The following is a 3,626-nucleotide window of genomic DNA, read 5'->3' as shown; positions in this document are numbered from 1 at the left end:
CTTATACTTTGAACTCAGGCACCCTGCCAGGTCCCACCCACGGTATGCATACATCTGTTGAGTTGTGGCTTTCATTTCTTTATATTTCCTGTAGTGGCATTGCTGAGTCAAATAGTATTTCTTTTTGAACTTTTAGAGAAAACACCAGACCACCTTCCCTAGTAGCTCTACCATTTTTATTCCCACCAGCAATGAATAAGAGTTCCTATCTCTCCATAACTTTGCCAGTATTTGTGGTTTGCTAGGTGGTTGTTGTTGTTTCAAAGAATCCAGGTAATTGAACACCCTACCTTTGTTCCTTGGCGGAGGAGCATGGAGAAGGGAAATCTAACTTTAATCTTAAGAATAATGAGTACATTTCCTTTTTTAAAGTACCTTGCAAATTCCAAGAATATCCTATCTATCTCACTTAGCCCCAAACAGGAAAAAGGTTGAAGATACTCTTTATACCTGTTTTCTAGATCACGAAACTAAGATTCAGCTTTCTGTGCTCTCCTAGAAGAAAATGTCCACTGACCCACTTCAATGTGGACCCATGGAAAGATTTCCCCTTATTCCTTACTCCTTATTTTGAAATCTTGGAGTTTCTTTTGGTTTTATTTTTGTTTGTTGGGGAGGTGTGTGTATTATATTCAGGAAAAAGAGTTTATCTAACAGAAAGGAAATTTTGGTTCAGAGAAGGGCCACTGTCATGCACAGAACTCTAACTAACTTGTTAAGCCATGGCTTTGAGTCTCTTTATGGTGAAGATTAGGGCTTCTTCAGTTGTTCCTAGTTTTTCCTCCGATGAACTTTATAGTCTCTGGTTTTACTTCTAGGTCCCTGATCTAGCTTGAGTTGGGTTTTGTGTATGATATGATGTATGGATCTTGTTTCAGTTTTCTGCACATGATTTTCAAATTTTGCTAATACTATTTTGTTAAAGAGGCTGTGGTTTCCCCACTTACCTGACTTTGTCACCATGTCAAAGATCAGTTGACCATAGGTGGATGAGTTGATTTCTGGATTGTCAATCCTATTTCTTAGGTCTGTCATTATACCAGTATCACGCTTTCTTGATTTTTATGGCTGTGTAGTTGGATTTCAGATCAGAGGGTGTGATGCCTCCTACCTTGTTTTTCTTTTTCAATAGTATTTTGCTTCCTTGAGGTCTCTTTCCATTCCAGACAATATTGGAAATTGCCTTTTCCAACTTGTTGAAGAATGGAATTGGTAAGTGTATTGGAATTGCATTGAACTTGTAGATAGCTTTCAGGAGAACTGTCATTTTCACAAGATAGGACAGGGTTAAGACCTGTTGCTCATAGGATCACTATGAGTCATGCTCTACTCAATACATCTAACAACAAAAATCCATCAGCATGGCATAGCCTTCCATTTCTCTAGGTCTCTTTTTGTTTCTTGCAATAATGTTTTTCATTTTCTTGGTATAGATCTGTTATATCTCTAGTTAGATATGTTCTAAGTATTTCACCTTGTGATTAGCTATTGTAACTGGTCTTGTTTTTCTTGTTTCCTTTTCCAAGTACTCTCCGTTATTGTAGAGAAATCCAACTGAATTTTGTATGTTGATTTGTATCCTGTTACTTTACTAAATTGGTCGACTATGTCCAACAGGTTTTTTGCTGAATCTAAAGATTCAGAGTTTTCTAAGTACTCCATCATGTTATCTGCACATAGGAGATAGTTTTATTAATTTGCCAATTTGTAAATCTTTTATTTCCTTCTCTTGATTTATTGCTCTTGATAAGACTTCCAATACAATATGAGTAAGAGTGCTGATGGTTGGCATCTTTACATAATTCCTGTTCTCAAGGGACTTTAATCTCTCTCCATTGAGAACAATGTTGGCTCTCAGGTTTGTGTATATACTTTTCAATGTGTTGAAAACTCTCCTTTCTATTCCTGTGTGGAAAGGGACATTGGACCTTGACAAAGGATTTTTCTGTATGAATTGATAAAATCATGTGGTTCTTGCTCTTTGCTTTGTTAATATGAAAAATTACATTTGTTTCTCTTATGTTGAACCATACCTGCATACTTGTTATAAACCTTACTTGGTCATAATGAATAGATAGATAGATAATAAAATTGGATTTTATTGGTCAGGATTTTGTTGAGGATTTTTGCATGTATTTCATGTAAGATTCCTATGCACATAAAATTTCTCCAGTAGAGTAAAAAGAATACCCATAGAGTGAAAAAAATATTTGACAGTCACTCATTTGACCAAAGAAAGGTAACCCAACAGAATGTGGAAACTACAGAACAATCTCACTGATTTCACATGCAAGCAAGATTTTACTGAAGATTAATCCAAAACCGACTGGAACAGCACATCAACAGAAGACTACCAGAAGTCCAGGCTGGGTTAAGAAGGGGTCGTGGTAATAGAGATATTGTAGCTGATGTTAGATGAATCTTAGCTGAAAGCAGGGAATACCAGAGGAATGTCTATCTGTGTTTCATTGACTATGCAAAGGCATTTGACTGTGTGGATCATAACAAACTATGGCTGACATTGAGCCTCAGAGCGGAGTTTAGGGCTGTTGTACATAGGGTCGCTATGAGTCGCAGGTGACTCGACGGCACATAACAACAACAACAACATCTCACATACTTTGGGCATGTTGACAGAAGAGACCAGTCCTGTGAAAAGAACATCATCTTTGGAATGGTGGAAGAGCAGAGCAGGAGAGGAAGACCCTGGATGAGATGGACTGACACAGTAACTAGGGTAATGAGGGTGTATGTGTCAGAGACACTGAGATCGGCTCAAGATAGAGGAGGGTTCAGAGCTATTGTGCATAGGGTCACTGTGAGTCATACTCAGTAGCACATGACAGCAACAAGAAGTGCAAATGCAGTGAGGACAGTTCCTTGACCATGCTGATTGGCAGGCCTCTCCCTCACCACTGGGATGTCAGGTTTTTTCCTCCATTGCTAAGGTAAATGTTACTCTTTAGTTCCCTAATAAATGTCTGTGAGTACTACACTCTGCCAGAAGTCTCCTGGCTGAAGAAGTTTAGCTCCATTTATGCACACTTCTTGTAGCCACCTCACTTTGTAGTTCTCATACTAGTCTCCTGGTTCTGTTATACTAGTCTCCTGGTTCCGTTATCATTATATCTCTTTTTCTCCTTCTTACCAACTTGGGCCAACTCCAGTGTTACAGCCCTCTCTCTGTCTGTCTGTCTGCTTCATCTAAGAGTTTCTCAGAATAGGGATCCCAGACACATAGTATGAATTTCACTGTCAGCCTTTCTTGGTGATAGTGAGGTAAACCATTGTTCTAAGATTGAATCTCTTTTAAGCCTAGCTAGATAGTAAAACTAACGAGGTCCATCATTAGGGTTCAATATTCATTCTTTTCATGATCCTACTATTTCCACAAGCATCTCTATGTATCTTATGTGTATTACAGGGAGCTCTAGCAGCTAAGTGGTGAGAAGCTGCAGAGTAATATCGAATATATCTGGTTTGAATCCACCAGTTGTTCCATGGGAGAAGGGTCTTCTCTTGCGCTGTCCCTCCACCCTACCAAGCATGATGTCCCTCTCCAAAGACCTGTCCATCCTTACAACATGTCCAAAGTATGTCAGACGAAGCCCCAGAATTCTTGCCTC

General features: G+C 38.9%; 1 pseudogene; it reads right to left on the bottom strand.

The window, feature by feature from the left end:
• The window catches only part of LOC102864876, a 15,390-nt pseudogene extending 14,355 nt beyond the window's left edge, over positions 1–1,035 (bottom strand).
• Positions 1,036–3,626: the final 2,591 nt, after the last annotated feature.

The sequence above is a fragment of the Elephantulus edwardii genome, unplaced genomic scaffold (genome assembly GCF_000299155.1).
Source record: "Elephantulus edwardii isolate Elephantulus edwardi_28Jun2011 unplaced genomic scaffold, EleEdw1.0 scaffold00471, whole genome shotgun sequence".
Taxonomy (NCBI): Eukaryota; Metazoa; Chordata; class Mammalia; order Macroscelidea; family Macroscelididae; genus Elephantulus; species Elephantulus edwardii.
Note: the sequence above shows the minus strand (reverse complement) of the source record. Positions and strands in the feature narration are given on the sequence as shown.